Genomic DNA, 24,375 nt, shown 5'->3' with positions numbered 1-24,375 from the left:
TTATCGCACAATTAGCCCCTACCGGAAGGCCACATCAACGTTAGCGTCACGCAGTGGTCGAGTTCTGAACTAAATTGTATTTCATGTGGAAGTTCTTATCCTCCTGAGCAATTTTGCTGAAGACAGCATCCTTCTATGTGTTCGCAATCTCGAGTTATCGCATAATTAGCTCCTACCGGAAGTTCGTATCGACGCTAGCGCCACGCGGTGGTCGAGTTCTGAACTAAATTGTATCTCATGAGGAAGTCCTTATCCTCCTGAGCAACTTTGCTGAAGACAGCATCCTTCTATGTGTTCGCAATCTCGAGTTATCGCATAATTATCCTCTACCGGAAGTTCGTATCGACGCTAGCGCCACGCGGTGGTCGAGTTCTGACCTAAATTGTATCTCATGTGGAAGTCCTTATCCTCCTGAGCAACTTTGCCGAAGACAACATCCTGCTATGTGCTCGCAATCTCGATTTATCGCATAATTAGCCCCTACCGGAAGTTCGTATCGACGCTAGCGCCACGCGGTGGTCGAGTTCTAAACCAAATTGTACTTCATGATAAAGTGCTTATCCTTCTGAGCAACTTTGCCGAAGAAAGCATCCTTCTATGTGCTCGCAATCTCGAGTTATCGCATAATTAGCCCCTACCGGAAGTTTATATCGACGCTAGCGCCACGCAGCGGTCGAGTTCTGAACTAAATTGTATTTCATGTAGAAGTTCTAATCCTCCTGAGCAGCTTTGCCGAAGACAGCATCCTTCTATGTGTTCGCAATCTCGAGTTATCGCATAATTATCCTCTACCGGAAGTTCGTATCGACGCTAGCGCCACGCGGTGGTCGAGTTCTGACCTAAATTGTACCTCATGTGGAAGTCGTTATCCCCCTGAGCAACTTTGCCGAAAACAGCTTCCTTCTATGTGCTCGCAATCTCGAGTTATCGCATAATTAGCCCCTACCGGAAGTTCGTATCGACGCTAGCGCCACGCAGCGGTCGAGTTCTGAACTAAATTGTATCTTATGTGGAAGTCCTTATCCTCCTGAGCAACTTTGCCGAAGACAACATCCTGCTATGTGCTAGCAATCTCGAGTTATCGCATAATTAGCCCCTACCGGAAGTTCGTATCGACGCTAGCGCCACGCGGTGGTCGAGTTCTGAACTAAATTGTACTTCATGATGAAGTGCTTATCCTTCTGAGCAACTTTGCCGAAGAAAGCATCCTTCTATGTGCTCGCAATCTCGAGTTATCGAAAAATTGACCCCTACCGGAAGTTTATATCGACGCTAGCGCCACGCAGCGGTCGAGTTCTGAACTAAATTGTATTTCATGTAGAAGTTCTAATCCTCCTGAGCAGCTTTGCCGAAGACAGCATCCTTCTATGTGTTCGCAATCTCGAGTTATCGCATAATTAGCCTCTACCGGAAGTTCGTATTGACGCTAGCGCCACGCGGTGGTCGAGTTCTGAACTAAATTGTATCTCATGTGGAAGTCCTTATCCTCCTGAGCAACTTTGCCGAAGACAGCATCCTTCTATGTGTTCGCAATCTCGAGTTATCGCATAATTAGCCTCTACCGGAAGTTCGTATCGACGCTAGCGCCACGCGGTGGTCAAGTTCTGAACTAAATTGTATCCCATGTGGAAGTTCTTATCCTCCTGAGCAACTTTGCCGAAGACTGCATCTTTCTATGTGTTCGCATTCTTGTATTATCGCACAATTAGCCCCTACCGGAAGGCCACATCAACGTTAGCGTCACGCAGTGGTCGAGTTCTGAACTAAATTGTATTTCATGTGGAAGTTCTTATCCTCCTGAGCAACTTTGCTGAAGACAGCATCCTTCTATGTGTTCGCAATCTCGAGTTATCGCATAATTAGCCTCTACCGGAAGTTCGTATCGACGCTAGCGCCACGCGGTGGTCGAGTTCTGAACTAAATTGTATCTTATGTGAAAGTCCTTATCTTCCTGAACAACTATGCCGAAGACTGCATCTTTCTATGTGCTCGCAATCTCGATTTATCGCATAATTAGCCTCTACCGGAAGTTCATATCGACGCTAGCGCCACGCAGCGGTCGACTTCTGAACTAAATTGTATCTTATGTGGAAGTCCTTATCCTCCTGAGCAACTTTGCCGAAGACAGCATCCTTCTATGTGTTCGCAATCTCGAGTTATCGCATAATTAGCCTCTACCGGAAGTTCGTATCGACGCTAGCGCCACGCGGTGGTCGAATTCTGAACTAAATTGTATCTCATGTAGAAGTCCTTATCCTCCTGAGCAACTTTGCCGAAGACTGCATCTTTCTATGTGTTCGCATTCTTGTATTATCGCGCAATTAGCCCCTACCGGAAGTTCGTATCGACACTAGCGCCACGCAGCGGTCGAGTTCTGAACTAAATTGTATCTCATGTGGAAGTCCTTATCCCCCTGAGCAACTTTGCCGAAAACAGCTTCCTTCTATGTGCTCACAATCTCGAGTTATCGCATAATTAGCCCCTACCGGAAGTTCATATCGACGCTAGCGCCACGCAGCGGTCGAGTTCTGAACTAAATTGTATTTCATGTAGAAGTTCTTATCCTCCTGAGCAGCTTTGCCGAAGACAGCATCCTTCTATGTGTTCGCAATCTCGAGTTATCGCATAATTAGCCCCTACCGGAAGTTCATATCGACGCTAGCGCCACGCGGTGGTCAAGTTCTGAACTAAATTGTATCCCATGTGGAAGTTCTTGGTCCCCGAAGCAAGTTTGCTGAAGACAGTACATTCCTATATGGCCTGCATCTTATACAATTTGGTGATGACTGCAGATTTCTGGACTGAGTGTACTGAAATTCCACGTGGCCAACATGGTCCCCTTCGTAGCCGATTCCCGGTGGCCACTGGATCCGGAACCGGTATTCCAGGTAGTGATCAGAATCTTGAGGAGTATATCTTTCGAATGCGGCATAAATTTCATTATTCGGTTGATATTTCGCTGATTTATAGGGGTATACACTTCTGGGTCATAATGACCCCAGTATCTTATTAAGTTGTTTTTTTGTGGCGCCATCTTAGAATCACCTTAAGAAAAAATTTTTTTGGTCTTGCGCTTCGTTTCCACAAAATATTAAAAGTCAGGGAATTTCAGAAAGATCCGTTTGATAACAACAGAGATATTGCAGGTTGAAATTCGATTTTGGGTCATTATGACCCCAGTATCTAACTAAGGTTAAGGCGAAGTAGGCCGTCATTGAAATTTGTACGCGTCGTTGATGATTGTTGCTAATGCATCTCACGATTTCGAATCAAAGAGAATCAGTTGGGTTCCACTGACACAGCTGGAAAAGTATCAGCATACTTTATGTATGTTAGTGCGTACAGTGATACTTTTTCAAGTCAATATAAATTATCAAGACTGGGTTTTTTCACTTTGAAATACAAGCTGAAAAGTCATCATTGTTGCCAAAACGAATGAAAGGCTACTTAGCCTTAAATGAGTACTGAATAGGGCAACGTTCCGTTGGCAGCAAAATAGATAAAATAATAAACAAGTACCGTAATTTCGGGTGAAATTGATCATTTTTCACTGTTTTCTTGGTATGCTTCCTTAAATTTTATCAATACCATACAACTGAATGCAGGAAAACAAGTACGACGGTGAACCTCATTGGCCCATGCACCGAAATTTTCTAACAAATGTGATCTTAATGCCAAAAATCATCTCCAATTTTAAAAATCGGAGAATCCCATTTCGGGGTGAAATTGATCACTTATCAATGTGATTATTGTTAGTTTTGAAATTAACTTTACATACTTAATTTGGGCCTCCTGAATTCAAATATGCTTGTAAAATTCTTAACGAGACAATATTTATGGAAATAATTAATAATTACATTTCAAGAATACCGCGAAAAACGCCTAAATGTAGGCAATTTCCAACGGATTTCTCTACTTTGTAGCAGAAAATCAATTTTTTCAACAAAACGAACAAATTGGTAAGAGTTTTGATAATTAAATCTGTTTTGAAGATATATTTTTAGCATCCTTACAAACTTTCAGGTTTACACCATGTCCAAATCCTTGTTTAGAACTAGAAGTTTATGGATGTCTATCAATTTCACAACAAACTTGATTCTGGAATTTTACATTATTTTCATAGAAATAAGCATTCTGTAACACAAAAAACTTAACTATACACAAATATACATTATTTAAGACAAACACCGTTCATTTACTATAGGCTACAATGAATTTATTTGTTTATTTGTAAAAAATAAAATCGCGTGACACGGTGATCATTTTCACCCTACTGATCAATTACACTCGAATTTACGGTAGGCCTCATTTTGCGTTACTAATTTGTCTTGATTCAGGAAAATCTGGTTAAGTAACGTTTGATATTTGTCATATCGGCAAACGGAGAGTAAATTTGGAACAAAAAATGAACAGAAACACATCGAGATGTAGACATATCGATATATACAGGATACCGAAGTATGAAAAGGAAAATTGTATGCAGAATGAAGGGACCGAAGAAACCATCGACATAGAGAGCGATATAGTGATGTAGAACAGCGAGATGTGGAGAGTCGACTGTACTCATATTGATTACTACTGAAAATTATGAAAGCAAAATTTGTCTATTTCAGAATTATTTAGGGTGACGCCAGATTTAAAAATTTGGTTTTGATTTTTTTAATTTGTTCAAAATTACTTTAAAAATCTTGATTTCAAACTACTTAATCCTAATATTTCATTTAGTTGGTCTAAATGGAATATTAGGAATAGGTAGTTTAAAATCAAGATTTTTAAAATAATTTTTAATACATTAAAAAAATCAAAATCAATTTTTTTAAATCTGGCGTCCAATTCTCAGAAAATAAATGAAAATGCAAATAAATTTTGAAAATAAACTAATTACAAAATACAAAAGCAACCGGATGTTCTCTTTTGGATTTTTCATCATCGACGTCATATGATTTCTTCTAAATATATAATAGGAAACTGATATGAATATATGATAAACAATAATATCGGCTTGTCCAACACCATCTTATTTCTATATACTGCTAAATACTCAATCAATAATGTTTCAAAGTTCACCACTTTTCGAAGTTCTTGACCACTAGGATGCGGCTCATTTTCGTATCGACGAACCAGCCTCCGGCTGAAAGTCTCGATAATAAAGATAATAATAATAATTTTCGTAACATCTCAAAACCAAGAGTACGTGTGTTTTCCTGAATTTATATCACATGAAAAATTAAACATCAAACTTTTAGCGTCTTGAGGCAGGCAAAGCGATTGGCTAAATGGCCAACTGGGATGGTGGTTACATTCCATAATTCCCAGAGTTTCCTTGCGAGCCTCGTGGAAAGGTTTGGACGTAATTCAAGATTTCATTCGCGTGATGTCAAGACTTATGTTAAACCATTACTCGCTAGTTGCCCATCTGCACAGGATTAACCTCAATGTGATGGATTTTACTAAGGTGGCGCAGATCATTGATGCGTGCCACTAGTTCACTCTTTCATTCTCCCGCAGTTCTTATGCAGCGCAAATAGTGACGTCACTATTTGCGCTGCATAAGAACAGCGGGAGAATGAAAGAGAGAACTAGTGGCACGCATCAATGATCTGCGCCACCTTAGTAAAATCCATCACATTGGATTAACCTCACGCTGAGCAATATCTGTAATAGGTGTGGTTCCGGTTATGATGACATCGATCACGTAGTTTGGCAGTGCCAGGATATGGACGCCTCCAGAGCGCAACTTTTGGATACCCTTGCGGCCCGAGGTAGACAACCCTATGTTCCAGTTAGAGATGTGTTGAGCACCCGCGATTTCATTTATATGGTCGCAATTTACGATTTCCTTCGCTTGTCTTGTATAAAAGTTTAATTCTCTTGTGTTCTCTTCCCCAGTTTTTTTTCTGTGTTTTGTCCCCTTTGTGTTGGATTGAGGATCCTAGCCATCCGGCAGACGAACACCGGCAAGAAATAGCTACCAACGCCATGAAACGAAAATCAAGATGCCACGTTATACCTCCCGGATGAGCTGCTGAGAACCCTGATCCCAATCCCTACCATGTCCTTCCTTCAAAAATTGTGAGCACTAACCTCGAGCTGCCACGAGTATCCTGGCTCCATCCCATATTAATCTTGAACTGAAAAAGCCAATTAATTGAATGTAACAAAAATTCAAAAAATAAATTTCGGCCCCGTAAAGCGTTGAACGCATTCGAGCCTCAAATAAACGAACTAGATAAAAAAAGGAAATTATTCACTCATTTATCTCAGAATAATTTTGATGATGTTAAACCTTTCCTCGGCAAATATTCAAATTTGTGGATCTCTGCTAAGAACTGTCGAAAAAATTAGGAGTCACTGGTCCACTTCCATATCGCAAACCGTTTGCCTAGAATTCTGCTTCCCCAGAGAAGAGCACCCCAGCAAGTGCACCATTTCTCAGAAATTCAAAATTCAAATCAAACCAACCGTTATCGGAAAGCAGGCAAGGCTCCATCCCCAACAGAAACAGATCAGCACACTGGAAGACAATTGCATTCGAGCAGCTTCGTGGTCGTGGTCCCAGTTCAATCACGACAACAGCCGGGGAATATTACCCGGAGTTCGATGGCATTTGTGGAGGTCCAATCGAGCGTTTGCAGTCAATTAGGAAATAATCGTGCTGCATTCGTATGGCAGCAATTTGCCCCTTGCAATTTGCCAGATCCGACTCTTGCCGCCGCACTCCAGGGTTATTCTAACGTTAATAATCCTATTAGTGCAAAGTAGCATTTGGAGAATGTATGTAGCAAATGGAGAGATTGGCCGGACACCGAAGGAGAGTCAAGTTCACTTAAATTCAAATGAGGGAATTCCAACGATCGAACAGGTTGGTGGTTTTACCGATTGGTCGTTACCGAGGGCAGATGGGAATGAACTTCCCCCATCGAGAACTGTTGCTTCTTGTGAAAACGGTCGACAGCAAATTGGATTCGATACAATTGAATCGGACGGTAATTAGTTGTAGTGGGGTTTTGATATTTAATGATGGGATTGAAAGAAGCTTCCAGCTATCGTCTAATCAGCTTGCTTTCCTCCATCAGTGAACTTTTTGAAAAGGTCATTTTGAACAGAATGATGGTCCACATCAACGAAATTTCAATTTTTTGACAATGGATTCAATCAAATTATAAGTGTAACAAGTTTGATTTGTTCCAACAAAACTGATGGCTTTTCTACTAGTCTTGCTCAAGACATAGAAAAATTATTCGACAGTAATTGGGACTTAACGCCAGAAAGGAAAAGATGAACTAGAAGAATAAAAAGAAGAAGAAGATTTTTCTTCTGCAAGCAGGTGAATTTAATAACAAAATAAAAAAAATAAGACGAACATGAGCATCTATAGTTGAATCGTTAAATCATCAAACAGAATAATTCTCTTCCAAGATAAAGCTCATGAAAACCAACAGAAAGTCTGTGTAAATTCATATTTGATCCTTCCGCGAAATTCATCCAATTTTCATCCCAGTAAAAACCAATAAGCCCAATCCAAGTTGTGCGAAAATGGAGCTTCTGCCAGTCAAAAGCGACAGCTTGAATCCCTCGCGTCGCCAACTTTCTGGATTCTGCCAAACTTCACATTTCAGATTTCCCAATTCCAATATATATCGATAATTAAACCACAGCATTGATTTATCGGAATTTTTTTCGAGCAGCCAAAATTTCGCCCGAGCCTGAGCCGTGATTTTCGCGAGCCCAGCTGGACGTCCAATATTGCCGGGTGCCGTCAACCAACGCAAATTTACTGACGAGCGACCGCAGCCGGCGAATTCCGGCCACAGGGCTGGTAGCGACTGGGTGTTTTGAATCCAAAATTTAAAGAAATAAAAAAAAAATAAAAGATTTTTTTCAGAAATTTATGGATATTCATTTTAAAATCCAAATCGTATTTCTAAAGAAATTTTCAAAGTAATCTCTGACAAATGTTGTGAAAACTCTATGTAGTATCAATGAACTCATTTTTTTAGTAGGGTTTGGAGGATTTTCTAGATAAATTGCTAAATAAGTGAATAAATAACTAACAACGCTGTGAATACTGCCGGATTTTAAGAAGAAATTTGTATAGGAATGACCGATGGATAAACTGTAACAATTACTATAGTTGGAGTTTTCCTAGTACCAGACTGCACTTACTACTGAACATCGCTGAAATATACAGAAATCATGGTCCTGTCAAGAGGGCATATTAGAGGAAAAGAGATCTGTTTGTAGTGTGCTAAAGACTCCAAAATGAGACCCGCTACCAACCCTGCAGCCATCCAAAAGCACCAAGCGCCCGCCGGAAGCCGTTAGAATTTTTTCGCACCCTCCTTGTTTAAAACGTCGCCGCTGGGTGTTTCCTCGTCATGGTCGTCGCTGGAGAAGCGGAGCCATACCATAGACAATGTCGGTCAACAGGGACGGGACGAGGTGAAGACCCTGGGGGGAAGGGAGCCTGGATACCAGTCAAGATTTATTACCGTCTTTTGTGCTGAATTTTTAATCGCAGTTTAATTTTATTAATGTATATTTCATAAACCAACACCGTGCTGTCGCGGCTGGCCATTCCTATGAATTGGCTGGGAGGGTTTTTGAGATTGCTTCGGCGTAGGTCTGGGTAGACCTTTCTTAGAGCAATGAAGGTTGATGGAATATGAACGGAAATTTTGGGAAATTAATTACAAATTAAGATATTCTGTGAAATAAAATTATGGCCAACAAGATTTTACCAACGACTTCAAGCAGATAGATTTGAAAAGTATTGAATCTTAGTGGGCTGTTCATAAACCACGTTTTCATTTTTTTTTATTAATTCGGCAACAAAGTCAATCCTGACATTCTTCTTCTTCTAGGCATTACATTCTCACTGAGACAGAGCCTGCTTCTCAGCTTAGTGTTCTTATGAGCACTTCCACAGTTATTATCTGAGAACTTTCTTTGCCTCAGTAGCCAATTTCGCATTCGTATATCGTGGGGCCCAGATAGCCGTAGCAGTGATGCGCAGCAATTCAGCAAGACCAAGCTGAGGGTCGTGGGTTCAAATCCCACCGGTCGAGGATCTTTTCGGGTTGGAAATGTTCTCGACTTCCCAGGGCATAAAGTATCATCGTACCTGCCACACGATATACACATGCAAAAATGGTCATTGGCATTGTAAGCTCTCAGTTAATAACTGTGGAAGCTGAGAACAAGGCTCTGTCTTAGTGGGGACGTAACGCCAGAAAGAAGAAGAAGATATCGTGTGGAAAGAACGATTATACTTTATGCCCAGGGAAGTCAAGGAAATTTCAATTACAAAAAGATCCTGACCGACCGGGAATCGAACCCAGGCTTTGCTTTATAGCCGCGGACTCTAACCACTTGGCTTAGTAAGCCCGACATATTAGATACGTCAAATAATGTAACTTTTATTAAGGTAATTTTCATTAAACTTTTAACTTTTAACTTTAAACTTTTGGATCACAAAAAAAATATATGAAGCTTTAGGTTCTCCAACATTACCCGGAAAACCATTACCCAGAAGGTTCTCCGACATCACCCAGAAAACCATTACCCGGAATTCAATTTACCGGAAGGCCATTTACCGGAAAACCATTACCTGGAAGGACCATTTACCGGAAAATTATTTCGCCATTTCTCGACTTTTTGCATTAACCTCCTTTTAATCGTTTTACGGTCATTCAGGCAGTGGTGGAAAGAATCATGCCGTTTACGCAAAATGAACCAATATTAAGCAAGATCCACTCTCACACGCTCACAAACCAACAGCGACCGATTTGCTCACAGATTCTTGCACCGAAGAACCAGAAGAAAATAAATGTAAAAAGAACGTGATTGCTGGATGAGCAGAGTCTACTCATAGCCGTTCTTTTTTTCCGTTCATAGCTATTTTTGTAAATAATTGGGTGGATTATGACTATAATAGATAGATTACAAACTAATGTACGACAGTATTGAGAAAATTGACCGATATATGGTGTTATTGTACAAATATCATAGGGAAGCGGACGCGTGATTGCATGTAAAAATAATATGATGCGATGCCCTCTACAGTATATGTGATCGGGCGTTCGTGAGCAAAGAAAGCAAGAACCCAATCGCACAAAAAGAACCACGTATCGTACATGAACAGAATCTGTTCACTGTTTTGCAGCACTATACTCAGGTCACTATGTTGACTTAAAAATATTTAAAATTAACATCAACGGTGGACAGGGGAGATTATTCATTCAAAACACTTAAATATCGAAGAGGAATCTAAGATATCTCATACTTGATCATATGAATATGCACCATTTTCATATGTTTGCATTTCATAGATGGTTCACCCTTCTTCTAAAAATAAGCTGTTCTTTCAACTTATCTTTGCAGCTTGTCATGGCTGAACTGGCTAAATTTGGCTATAACTATGTTACTTTACTTTAATAAATTAGCAATGATTAGAATTTTTAATACGATTGGTTGTGCTACTTTTCACCGAGTGTCAATTCACCGAATATCGTTTCCGCAAACGTCAATCAACCGAATGTAAATCCTCCGTATATCCCTTTTTCTAGAATTACCCATTTCGGGTCATCTGATATTCACCCTTCTCTATTTGGTTGGCGCTTCTTTCGAGTTTCACCGATCTCGGCATTTTTGACTAAATGTGTTTGGTGGCCAAATATCTTCCTCTTATGATTGTGGGCTTCGTGGCCTTGCGGTTAGTGGCGTCAGTCGTCTAGGCGTATTGTGCCACGAGGTGTGGGTTCGATTTCCGCTCCAGTTGATGGAAACTTTTCGTCAAACGAAAAATTCATCGCTGGGTTACTGGGTATTTCGAGTTGTCCGTTGCCTAATGTAAGTGATTGGTTCAGTCTGTGCAGCCAATATGCTGAAGACGGTGTACCGTTTTGTCTCAAATTCTGAACAGACTCATATTCCGAACACTTGGTTTTTGAATGGCGATGAGGTTGAAATGTTTCGATGAAATCTATCATTAAATTACCAGTACATGGCAGTTGATTACAAATCAATTTAATCATCTTCAAATATATTTTATACCTCGGGAGTAGTGATGATTCCCTAGTTCGAGACCAGTTGAACTAGCTCAGATAAATTTATTTGCGAAAATATTCATTTGAATACGATTTATTCGTGCTGTTCGGAATTTGAATCAAGGTGTTCGGAATATGAAACAGAATAAACACAGTGTTCGGCATTTGAATCAAAATGTTGTTCCATACTTTTACGTAAAAACAATACTATACAAGTTTAAATAAATATTTCTATCGGTACACCCAACAGCTAACAGCAAGACATTGCGAGAAACAAAAATTTTCATAAATATCAAGTAATTTATGCCCACCAGGTGCATTTGAAGTCACTGTTGGCCTTAAATGTTCGGAATAAGAGTCAAAACGGTAAATTGCCTTTTTTTACTGTTCTTTCTAGTTTATCAAACTGGGATTAAATTCAGGGTACAGACATTCAGAGAAAAATGGCACAATCAAGCGAATTCAAATACTCTCGATCACCAAGCCACTTTAGAATTCGTCTTGATTTTTTTTAGCTTTCCTCAAACCATAAAGGCTCCCTCAAATCAAGGCGACAGCGACAAACAATCGGCGCGATTTCGGTGATGTTGCGCTGCATGCACAGTTTGATGAGTGTGTCTGAGCCACAGAGAATTTCGTCGCGTCGGTCTAGATGGTTTCATGTTAGAGTGCTTGCAGCGACTCAACAATGAAATTGCATCGATTTTTTGTCAATATCGCTGAAAAAAATCTCGTTGATTTGGGATAGTCTCAAAGCTAAAATGAGAATTGCACTATTGTATGTCGCTTCCCTCGTAAAATTAGTGTTTCTTTTGATACAATATTAAAATTTGAATCTAAGCTGTTTTAACTTAGGGGAATAAGAAAATCAACATTACTCCAAACATTTTTAAATGCTGAGATGTTCCATTTACTCAAATGCACCCTACTTTGTTTGTTAGGCGCTTTTTTCGATTCATATTGATCTCGTTAATATATAGCATCAAATATGTAAAACAAAAAAAATCTTTTCATTCTTTCCTTTCTTGCCTGCAATGTTTAGTTTTATAGCCTAAATTCGAAGACATAGTTTTCCGATCTATGTCAGTCGATTCTTTTATAATCAACTCGTAAATAAATTACATGTTAAATCAAATTTTGGTATCGTAACATTCGTTCATAGCGTAAGGCCTACGTTGCGGCAAAGTGAAGCTATTCAGAAAGATCAAGCTGAGGTTGGTAGAATTGAATACCGTCGATTTAAAATTAGTTCTGGTTGACAAATTTGACGGCGTTTCAGAGCTAGAGTACTAACATACTTGTCAAACTATGAACGAATGCATAAATGACATAGGCTTTCAGCTGTTAACTGAAGAAATGCTCAGCTGAGTAACAACCCAATTAAATCGTAACGCCGGCAAGAGGAAAAACATTTAATCCATAGCTGTTTCAAGATGTCTTTGGAACAAATGTTTAGGTAAACCGAGGGAGCCGAGAATGTTCATGGTTAGCGTGACATAATTTGAGCTGAGCATCAAAGAAAGAGAATAAAAATTGCATACAAAAAGGAGGAAAACGAAAGGAAAAAATTTTCAGTTCTCACAGAAGCAGGGATGGTGAAAGCCTGCCGAAAGATCTTAGGAGTTGAAGAAAACGTTCCATCGAGAATTAGAATCTTCCCTTGGCTAACCCAAGTTACCATAAGCACTAATAATAAGCCCCTAATCAGCATCATTGATGCATACATGCATTATAATAGCACTACAAATGCTTATACGCCTAATAATATCACTTCTACTGCACAGAAACCTTATTACGGCACCTTTAATGCTTCTAAGCCTGATGCATACAAGCATTAAATAAGCAAGATATTGGCTCTATATTCGCATATAGGGCATGTTTAAATGTCCTCCAGTGTTTTGACAGATATACCACGTGCTTTGTGCTTGCATATATTGCTAAGAGGGAGTCAAAAATAACAGCTGCATCCATTAATTACTTCTGTCCGCGCTCTTCTTTTGCATCTTTCTACGCCATCTTGATTTCGTCGCTTCCCACATTCCCAATACCAATAGTTTTCCACCTAACGACAACGTGCTCATAAGTTTCTCAAATTTTCTATTACGTTTCGAAATACATACCTGATTATCCTTGTGATACACAAATCCGCGTAGTAGTTTAAATCTATTCCGACTAGTTTTTATCAATTCGCCCACATTATTATCCATTTCTACATCATCACTGCCACATTCATCCAAACTGAAAAATTGATCTTCACCTTCAGCCATTCCAACTGCTCGCTTCACCTGACTAATGAACAATAGCATACTCAGCTCAAGCTGTTGTTTATTATTGTGGATCTATTGTCGTACGCAGTGCTGGGAATGGTAATAGTAGTAGGCTTGAATTTCGCGAAAATCACGTGGCTCTCTCACTACAGTAGTTTAAAATCGTGAATCTCATCAAGTAGCCTATATTGGGTACATGATTTTCTCTAAATCAGTAGTGTCATTGAAGGCTCTAAATGCGGGAAATGCAGCGGGAAATAGAACATTTTTCTACAGTAATTTTGGGTTGCCCTTAGCAACTGGTGTTTTGCAATTTTCAAGGCTTTTTGCCTACAACAGCGATGGGCGTGAGTTTCACTGGCTTCGCTGACTGTGATTGGCTTTGTTTGACTACTGTACTGCCCATAACTGCATATTTGTAACATTCGACAAAAGTAGGCATTGAGTAAATGGGATACCAAGTGTGCATTTTATGGCAGTATGGGAGGAAACTAAAATTTCTAAAAATTACCAGAAACTGAAAAGTGCTTGTTTGAGGCTGATATTTTGTACAACTCATATTGCATACTAGGTGAATTGACAGAAAATAATTCTGATAGAAATTTCATTGCTATCACATTACGAGGCTCATTTATAATCTCAATGTGACTGTTATGCGGTTATAATTACCAATGTGACAAAACAACTTGGTATTTTTTTCGAATTTTCTAGAACAATCTCACAGATTTCAGTGAGCTGTTCGAAAATATTTATCATTTGATGACTCTCCATGGTATTAACTCCATTTTGTAAAAAATGTCGAATGTGACTGTTTTGCAGTTATGGGCAGTGTAGAGTGAATTTCAGATTTTTTCCCAACTCTGGCCGTACGTCTATTGTTCTGTGGTGCTATTGTGGGTTTATTGTGAGTTACTTTTGAGATCCGATGGTGGTCTTCTGATCATATTGTGATTGATAGATGGCTAGAAATGAGATCTACAAGTTGGTCTACTACACTCAAGAAAATGTGTTCTTTTGATTATAAGATCAATATTGCATGAACTGGTTTTATATTGGCAATAGGGATAGGGAATTCACCCTTCTTCTAAAAATCGGGTGTTCTTTTGAGTTTCATTTTACCCCATCACATATGGTGCCGGTGCAGTGTCCGGCCAATTGGTCGAATTAATTTATAATCTCGTGTTTGCAAATGATGCATGTTAATTTGATTGCTAGAACTATAAACTAACTTGATAAGCACGATTCTTGAGAAATCTAACCAAACCGATCCTTCAGAAGGACGAGTTAGTCGTAAACCTTTTCAGGCACTGTCAAAAGTTGATTACAATCGCAAAGAGAAAAACCTCTACTGCCAGCTGTTGCGACTAGTAGAGAAGTGAATAGTTGCTTACATTAGGAATGTTCTTCTTTCAACTCTAACTTGAACTGAAGAGCTCATTAGGGACCGTCCATTAATTACGTAAGGGTATATGTGGGGAGAGGGGATTTGAGATTTCTTACGCGCCATACAATTTATTTTTTATTTTCCTACAGAAATGGCGTTATGCCAAATGACCCGGAACCCTTTTGACGTTGACAGATAGATTTCAATCGCTTGAGCCACTATTGGTACACATGTTCCAGTAGTTGCGCTAGTGCTTCAGTAGTAGACGTTTGGGAAAAAGTTCAAGGAATTTGAAACAAAACAGTTGATTTTTTCATAGGTTTAAAGTTTTTCCCTCAGAGCAACTAAAATCTTTTGAATGAAGCATGAAGATCATTCCTGCGACATTTCTTCATTATATAAAATCATAAATTATATCAGTGCCTCCGTCAATTGATCCATTGCTGGAACACGACTGCTGCAACTACTGGTGCAAAGGAGCATTTTTTTTTTGTGAAAACTTTATTATTTATGTGACTTTTTGATAAAATGAAAAGCTGAAATTTGGCAAATCGACTAAACTAGAGGCGATCCATTCTCCAAAAATAGCATTTGTCCTTTTAATCGAAAAATAAATGTTCATTCTACTGGTACATTACAACCATTGGTATCGACACCCCAACTGGCCGCTAAATGAACTTTCCAGTTGAGTTTAATTTTTCAATCTAAGACTTATAATTTCCGGTACCATTCCGATGAAAAAAAAATCCGGTAGATGGTCTTCCGGGTAATGGTATAGAATCAAGCTTTACAAATACTATCATATTTACGTTACTTCATTCCGTAATGTACGTTTTGGGTAGTATCAGTTTTTTCGTAGCGTGTTTGCCTTTTTCTTGCCAGGTACACACTCCCAAATATCATGTCAGTTTTACGTATTTTGGTATTGTGGCCGACTACTGGTTTAACGTTGGACAGCAAACTTCTCTTCAGACAACAGGTTGACAAAACAGTCACCAAATGCATCATCTTGCTTAAAGCACTATACCCACTGATTAACCCGTATAGGCCTGAGTGGAAGCAAAAATACTGAAACCCTCACCGCTAAGCGAATTCTTAACGGATGCAAATGATTTTTTTCCAGTTCAGTGGCCCACATATCTAGTTTCTAGAAGTGGCCAGAGAAACTCGGAAATATGTCTGTGGCCGGAGTTATTCCGATGGGTTACTGGGTCAAGTCGGGTAAAAAAAAGCAATTTCTTGGGACATGCAAAGATACCTTAATTTATTTGCAATGACAATCATTTTTATTTGCATAAATCATTAAGATCTGATATTCAACATTATAAATGAAGAGTTTTGCACCGTTTAAAATATACCAGATGTGGCCATTTGGACGTAATGCCCGAAAGAACCGGCTGTAGATTTGTTGGATACTAAACCGTTTCAATTCTCGAAAAGTAGAAATCAAACATAATTTTGCACTAAAATGCGTTCCCATGATCTTGGCACAGATGTTCAGATACAAATTGGCCACTTTATCGTAAGTTTGAGGCGTCCCGGGACTCGAAAATGATCATTTATAGGATTAATCAAATGCAAAACTCATAGTTATCCAATTTAATCGTTTCTCAAAAAGTTTACACTGATGCAATTTTCTTAAAATTCCGTCATGTAGTGGTCACATTATAGCCGATTCCGGAAATTATCTGTGACTTGAAATTTGCCTACCTTGAGGGGCATAAATATACTGTACCCTTCTCCCCCGACCTGACCCAGTGATCCACCGGAATAACTCCAGCTACAAGAATATTTCCGCGTTCCTCTGTCCACTTCTAGAAACTAGATATGTGTGCCAGTATACTGACAAAAAATCATTTGAATCCGTTAAGAATTCGCTGAGCGGTGAGGGTTTTAGAATTTTTGCTTTTACTCAGGCCTATACGGGTTAACCGAACGTCAACCTTGTCCCTGGAGAACAAGCTTGCTGTTTACAAACAGGTCATTCTTCTGATCATTGAATATGGTGTACTAATCTGGGAGAGCTGCACCAAAACCAACCATCTGAGGCTCCAAAGAACCCAGAATAAATAAACAACTGAGGTCCATCGTCTGGCCGAGATAAAAATACTCGATGAGCGCTTTGGTGACTCGATCGATAGATACATGGCTCGTTGTTAGCAGATCATCCGGAACCTCGTTCCCCCCAAGGTTGTCAAATTTTTAGTAGGCTTGCAAATAGTAGTAAGAATAACAAATTGTTCCTTTTATAAAAACTACCAGAGCCCATAAAGCCAAACAAATTAAAAGGCTTAAACCGCAAAAATTCAACCGGTCCACAAACAACTATGGTAAACAAAGCTGACGGACACGTCCGGTCAACCTCTTAAAATGTTAAAAGTTATTACAATGTAGAAACGAAATAAGACAAACATGAATTCAATAAAAAAATAATCGACTCTACTCAAATGATTCTATTTTTAGTCTATACATACAAAGAAAAAGGGGATCCAACGACGGTTGCTATAATGGTGGTGCAGAGCAGATGTTGGACGGTGACGGTAGTTGTGGCGATGGTCTTGATGGTGTTGGTGGGTACGTACGAATGGCGTATCCAAATGATGCTGTCAGTTGGATAGGGTCTCAACAGTTGATGTAGGCTCTATTCGCCATCTTACTCGAGGCCAAACGAGTTTGGAGAATATGTCCGGTAATTGGCTGCTGGAGACAATTTCCGGTAGTGGTGGGGGTTCTTTCTGATCCTCAGGTGCACTGGCGTATCACTGGCTGGACGATGAGGCCTATTGCATACAAACCGCCAAGATTTTGGATGCGCTAAAAGATCCCGGAGTGTACAAATCCTCTGGCGACCGGTTCTAGATCCGGTAGAAACACCTTCGCGTGAAGGATTTACGTTCCTGAGCCTCGAGCGAACACTTCTCGAAATTGTTAAAATCTGTGTCGCTGACTCCGAAAAAAAGGAAATGGAAATTCGTGTTTCCATACACTGGGACCTCCGATAAATGTTTACAGCTTAAAACATTGTGTGTAACATTTAAAGAACACTCAACTATTGATACTCAGTGTAACGTGGTTGAACGAATTAAAAAAAATCAATAAAAATTTCCACTGTTAGAGGACAACGTCCTTATCGTACGTCGTTAAACTCGGAAAAAAACTACTTATTGGCGAATATTTTTGTTTTATAAATCTTACGCAATTTTCTAATAAGAGGTTGGTCAAATTGCTCTCCTTTACTCATCAGTTTTACAAAAAAAAAAGTTGGATGATTCTTAAATCGAAAAAAAAACTGAAGAAAAAGTAACAATACAATCAATGACGTCTGTTATGACTCTCTTATATATCAGTTAAAAAAACAACAGATAAATACAGGACGGTGTCTAGATAAGTATCCAACATGAACGTGTTTCATAGTTACTTCGGGCGTGGGCTGCTTTAGTGATACGTGAGTGAAGCAGCAGTCAAGACTGCCAAACATCGTGCTGATTTTCTGACTTTCAAGCGTGGTAGGTTTCTTGTCCTGTCAGATGCATATAAATTTCTTCCAATGTCTTAGAAACAATACAATAAATATTGAGGCGGAGAATAAACCTCCACGGTTCAAAACCCTGTTAAATTCTTCAACATTTAGCTTCTCAAGAGAGCGTTTTACCACGTGAATCCATAAAACTGATAAGCTATGTATAGATCGCAATGCAACAATCAAATACATGTTTCCTAAAACCGATAAGAAAAGCGAGATCCCTTCCAAAGTGATTTGTTCTAGCTTCTCACCCTGTCAAAATGACGGCAATGGTGAACTGGTGTGGTGAAGAAAGCTGCCAGCAAACCAAAACCAAGACAGACGGGTCCATGTTTCGTGCGGTTGCCCGTCGTTTCAGATTTCGCGAAGAAAGCCTAAGAGGGCGCCAGTAGAGTGGATAAGAGGAAAGTAGAGTTGGATCAGGAAGCACCGGAAGACCCATCAGGACAACAGCCCACGAAGGACGCGTGGGTTTGAGGATCAGGTTTGATTTGTGGCTTTTCTGCTGGAAGCGCGCACGTGAAATGGAAATATTTATTTCTTTCGAATCGAGTGCTGTGTGCTACACGGTATTCAAAAACCCGGAGACGTTGATTTATTACGTGGGAAAATGGAACAATTCAAGCTGAGATCGTGCTGGAAGGTGAACGATTTATTTCGAGTTTATAGAAACGAAACCGCGTTTTTCCTGGCATGGCAATCAAACATGGGCCATGATTTAGTGCACATATAATTTTAACAACGACCCAATCTCTCGCAATTGCCGGTCAGTGATATGCAATCGGAGGAAAATTAATACGGCAGTTATTACAGGAGCACAGTAAACTGAAACCTCTATTTATGAATTAGTAGAGGGAAGGTGAATAAAAATTTACGTCAATGGAAATTTTACGGTCTTCCATGATGTTTTGCGATTCATGATTTTTACAGAGAGCAATGTGAGACATATACTCAATTTTCTTAGTTCTCAATCCCTGTTCATAACCAATTCTGCGTTGCTTGAAATCATACAAGCTATATTCACATATTTTTATGGTAAATATATTAACGTAAATAAATTTCACGTAATTGTAATACACATAAATGGATGTTTAAGTGTATAACTAAACTACTCACCTTGTAATTTTCAGCTCGTTGTTGTGAACGCCCTGCTGAGGGCAGTTGCGTGCTTCAAATCGTGCTTTTAGTTCTACACCACACTTCTATAAACTATTGTACCGGCGACCATTGAGATATCGCGGTATAAATCACAGGACAAATGTTTGCCCCCTTACACGTACAGAATAACCTTGCTACACAGAACACGACCTGATATCACTAGAACAACTGCATTTGGTCAGTTCATTTTGCGTTCCAATGTTTATTCAAATCAGTTGTGGTAACCCGCTGATTGATAAGGCTCTAGCACGGTTGATGATCGGGATTGGTTGACCACGCAAAAGCCACACCGCTTATCTGAAATAGGAGAAAACGTAAAAAGGGTGGATAATTAGATAATTTAGCAACTAATTAGCGTTTGTCGGTTAGAATAGATTTGAGTGGAACATGCAATCATTGGATTCGGACTGTATCGTGAAATTCCTGCATCGACAATGCTGTTTGGAAAGGATTAGCATACGGTGAAAATGACTTGCATTTCAAAAATAATGTGTATACTTGAACATGAAAGGATACGAGAGAGGATAAGGAACAAATGGGTGCTCAGCCTTCTTGTGGTTATCGTGGATATGCAGAGGTATAAGAATAAGCAGAAAGTCCCATCTGTTATTAATTTGGATCGAAGTGCAATTCTTACCAGTTCAGAGCAATCACTAAGAGCATGTCAATGGTACAGCCAGTCTATGCTATGCTATGCTATGTTTTCAACAGAATAATCAATCAATCAATTCGTTAGCAGATTCTTGATTTCTATAGTTGGCCGATTAAATATCTTCATTTCACAGCTGTATTGCATCTAATGAAGCTAAATTACTATTTGTTCCAACGGTTCACTGAAAGTTTTCCAGTTACAGAAAATAATAGAATAGCCTGTGAAGGCAACTGATATTCTTCCACAGGATGGACTGTTGGAGTATATATTAAATACATTAAAGTACCAATTGTACCAGTTAACAATGAAGAAATCGAACCCTCTTCCGCTTCCTAACTGAATGTTTCCAATTGTTAGACATCAAACACCAGTAAAGCACTGGAGAATAATTAGTAACCCTTTCATCAGCCTCGACAACAACCGCCCGGGATTCTTCTCAAGTCAATTTGTGGCTCTCTCCTGCACAGCTGAATGGAATCCTAATGAGCTTCTTGAAACGATACCACACACTCCCGGAGTCTTAAGTGCTTCCTTCATCTTGTTTTCCACCACTCCGTTGCGGAAACATCTGCACGGAATTTCCACTACGGGTGGGGACGGGGGCATCCACCAGCCATTGTGTATTCTAAATATTGACTGTTTCATTTGGCCCCGATGGCGACCAAAGGAAGTAATCACCATCTATTATTGTGGCGACGGAAGCGATGCGTGCTCTGCTGCCATTACGAGATCTACCGGATCTTTGATAGCTTTTCGAACAGACAGAGTTTGAAAAATGATCACAAATCAGAACTGAGTCCATTCTTCGTGCAAGTTTGCAGTTAATCACGAACAAACAACTTCCTATTGAATAAATAATTGGAGTAATTAAAAGATTCAATATCCGGACACGCCCTCCTCGAAGGATCCGATCCTTGATTTCCCCTTTTTACTTGTGAATCGGAAATTGAAGCGTTTACCTTTTGTAAGGGTATGCAATATTTCAAATCATTTCGTAAAATACTGCGGAAAAGGAATTCCTCAAAATATCACGAATTAAGCAAAATTTGGTTTTTCATATTTTGTTCCGTTCCGTCAACGAAAATATTTCGGCAAAAAATATTTGATAACAGACAAAAACCGGAATTTAGTTAGACATAATGAATTTCGGAAAAAAAAAAACAGTGAACCAAATTGTTATCTAAACAGACGCAAAACAAACGACAAAGCAAGCGCGCTCACAATCGTATGTCCAAACTTTTGCAGATTGAGATACAATCTCAAGAAAAATTGTCATAACAAGCACAAGGGCAACATTGTTGCAACCTTTTCTTCAACTCATTATTAATCACTTGTTCGAAACACCAAATTGATTTTTTTTTGATGGTTATTATTCGATAATGAAGCAATTTTTACCAATACGAAGCAAAGCTGGTTGCTGTATGTTCGTTGACAATTGGTTTACTGGTATAAACCCATCAAATGTCAGCTTGAACTATATTTGCTGTTACGAGAATATCTTCTTACAATATCAATTATTACATATTTCGAGACTTCTTAACCAATTTTTTTTGATGTTTCTTCTTTTTCAGTAGTGAGAGATCTTTTGATTCTGTTACCCTCTCAGTAGTAGGCTGGCCACCGTCAGAACCACCACGCTGCTGTTGTGAACGGAAAGCGAGGTTTTTTCACCAGTGTTGTACAAAATACAACAGCGCGACGATTGAAGAGATACATGCTCCTGTGAAGCGAGCAAGCCTATTCATTATTAATTGAGCCCGTATTGGTTAGTCGTTTTGATGAAGAAATTATAAGTGATTTTGAGCTACCATGTCGACGATAGATTATCAATTGGTGAGCTCGTTTCATGTTTTTGTTTCATAAGAGTGAGATACATTTGCAAACTTCTTCTGTGGTTCCTTTTGCAATTTCGATTATTCTAGTTAATCACGGAGTAGCAGCTCTGTATCAATCGGTTAATGATATCAATGTTCATGCTCATGCTCAAGGTTCTTAGGGTTTTATTTTTTCGTAGAAGGATTTGGGTGTACTCTTTGTATACACGTTGATAAATAAGTCTTACGAACTAAAGGGTTCAATGATATGTGTGCAATCAAGTTTCGTTTTCAACGATTGTTTACGGTGTCGTGTTACGAAATGCAACTGCTTTTAGTTACCATGTATATGTTTCAAAATGAATGTCACAATATCAAGTGCATTTAATATGCAAGATATAAAACCTGTTTAATCACATGGTCACTAGGCATATTTCCGAGAACAGGCCTAATTTGATAACAAAAGTCGGTTCCTCGTGGTGACGCGTTACGCTGGAATGTGTCTCTTTCTTCTGGGTACCACGGTGCTCCCATGACCGTTATTATCAGAAAAAATTCTCCATCAAATCTGTGCTCACCAGTCGTTTTCTACAGCTATGCTGCATGTCTGGGCAAAATTTAAAAAAAAATCGTAGGGCCCGTTTTGAAGTTACGCCCTTTTGATTATATGAGTCTACAAATTCAATGAAAATCTAAGATATTTTAACGGATTTTTATTGGTCGTGATTATCAGAAGTACTAAACCATCAAAACTTAGTTCGAAGTAGGTGTTTTTAGTTAATTGTAATCTCTGGGTGGAGTTTTGAATGAGATTATTGTCGAAATTTTGAGTTACGCCCTTTTTTGAGTGTAACTTTTAAAATCACTATTTTTAAATAGAATAATTAGGCATTCTAATACCGGTAAGCATGTTCAAATGTTTTAAATTACACATTGCAATTGCATGCCGTCAAAGTATTTCACAATTGATCGATTCTCCATACGCTCAAGCGATTGAGGCATTATGAAGCCAATTTTGTATTATTATCAATAGTCATAAAATATTGTTAACCCAAGAAGCTGCATCGACTATTACGGCTAACTTTGTACTGCCCCGAAATTAAACCTCAATTACTGAGTAATGCAGTATTGGCAAAAATATGGCACTCAAGACCACTGTCAATACTTAAGTCACAGACAAACAGACGTAACACTTCTATTATTTTCATCGGACAGCCGAATAGTGCCCAATTCTAATATATGTTCCCAGACAACCAAAACGTATGTATAACGAAATCACCTGGAGGCGTTGTATGTGTAAAATTTCACTTATAAGATGTCGCGAAAAGGCTTTCTACGTACAAAAGTGGAGGCGATGTACGTGCATACAGTGAGAGGCAAAATAAAGTGCCCACCTTACCAGTTTTCGAATTTCTCTCATTGATTTGGTTCAAATTAAAGTTAACACACCTAAATCTTTTGTGATATTTTATTTTTGATGTTCTTTTAAAGTTGCACTTACGAAATTTTGATTAAAAAAAGAATTTTACTTAAAGAAAAAGAAAATCAATTTGTATTGAAAAAAAAGTAGTGACAAAAATAAGTGCCCACTTCCTTCTTGGCCCCAGAAAAGATGATTTAAGAAAAATAAAAAGCAATTTAATAGTTAATGTGTCCTCCTTTGGCCTTAAGGACTTGCTGGAGGCTCTTCGGCATGCTTTTCACCAGGTTTTGTAGGTGTTGTGGATCTAGTTCTTCCCAGGCGCGCTCCAAGGCTTCAAAATAATTATTTTTGTTGGTAACACCAGTTTTTTCAACCCTGGCATCGAGAATCGCCCACAAATTCTCGATGGGGTTGAGGTCTGGGCTTTGTGGAGGCCATTCCAGCGGTTTAATCCGACAAGACCGGAAAAAAGACTTGGTCTTCTTTCCAGTATGCTTCGGGTCGTTGTTCTAGAGAAATATGAATTTCTCTTCAAGGCCCGTCTGGATCAGCGAAACCTCCAGATTTTCCAGCAAGATGTTAATGTAGGAATCTGCCGTCATTATTCCGTCGATTTTCACGACGCTTCCTACTCCACTCCATGAAAAACACCCCCAGACCATCACATTTCATCACATCACACTTCCATGCGTCACCGTTCCTTGGATGTGGCGCTCCTGAAGCTCGAGCTGTCTAACCGAGAGCGGCGGGCTCGTGTGTGATCAGTTTGCTCAGAGATTTCAAGCAGATCAGACGCATTTATCGAGCTGCGCAGTGTGGTATTGTGAAACAAAAACCATCCATTTGTTCGGAGTGTCTATTGTTCTGGAGTGACTTTGAATCGAGTGTGAGGTTGAGTAAAGCGATGGAGGCCAAAGTCGTAAGGCAGAACACGTTGAAGTTGAAGTTCGGGGCTCAATCCCGGAATCCGACAAACGATGAAGTGTTTGCATTTTTCCAAAAGCAAGGATGGGACTGCGACATGTTGTCGGCGATGTACCGTGAAGATTTCTGTTTATTCATCAAGTTTCAAAGGGAAGATCAATTGAAGCACGCGTTGAAGGTTC

The 24,375-nt window shown here is 39.3% G+C and overlaps 1 protein-coding gene across 1 annotated transcript in view; it reads right to left on the bottom strand.

Annotated features, from left to right (window-relative positions):
- Window positions 1-24,375, bottom strand: part of LOC23687515 (neuroligin-1) — an 820,739-nt gene that overhangs the window by 668,067 nt on the left and 128,297 nt on the right. The window contains exon 2 of the mRNA XM_021849531.1: window positions 19,339-19,677. The gene's annotated coding sequence lies outside the window, so the exon portion shown is untranslated. The remainder of the gene's footprint in view (window positions 1-19,338; window positions 19,678-24,375) is intronic.

The sequence above is a fragment of the Aedes aegypti genome, chromosome 3, assembly GCF_002204515.2.
Source record: "Aedes aegypti strain LVP_AGWG chromosome 3, AaegL5.0 Primary Assembly, whole genome shotgun sequence".
Taxonomy (NCBI): Eukaryota; Metazoa; Arthropoda; class Insecta; order Diptera; family Culicidae; genus Aedes; species Aedes aegypti.
Note: the sequence above shows the minus strand (reverse complement) of the source record. Positions and strands in the feature narration are given on the sequence as shown.